The sequence below is a fragment of the Trachymyrmex cornetzi genome, unplaced genomic scaffold (assembly GCF_001594075.2).
Source record: "Trachymyrmex cornetzi isolate Tcor2-1 unplaced genomic scaffold, Tcor1.1 scaffold1337, whole genome shotgun sequence".
In the NCBI taxonomy this organism is placed as follows: domain Eukaryota; kingdom Metazoa; phylum Arthropoda; class Insecta; order Hymenoptera; family Formicidae; genus Trachymyrmex; species Trachymyrmex cornetzi.
In genome coordinates, this window is record NW_017295914.1 from 8,882 (window position 1) to 9,193 (window position 312).

Genomic DNA, 312 nt, shown 5'->3' on the forward strand with positions numbered 1-312 from the left:
TTAGCATCTTCTACAGAAATACTGAGTTTATACTCACAAGTAAACCTACCCAAGTGTCAGTGACCGATTTTGATGTAACTTGGCATACTTTTAGAACTCACAAAAATAATCGATACGTATTTTTTTATATCTGCAAAGAAGAAGGTTTAAGGGTTGAAACTATCCTTTTTGTTCCGAAAAATGATATAAAAATGTGCAAACTTTTATGAATCTCATATAGTTAAATATAATTTCTTAATTCTTGGTATTAAGGGGTTTTTGGGATTGCTACTTACGAATCTGTGAGGTTAGATTTAAAATAATTCAAAATGG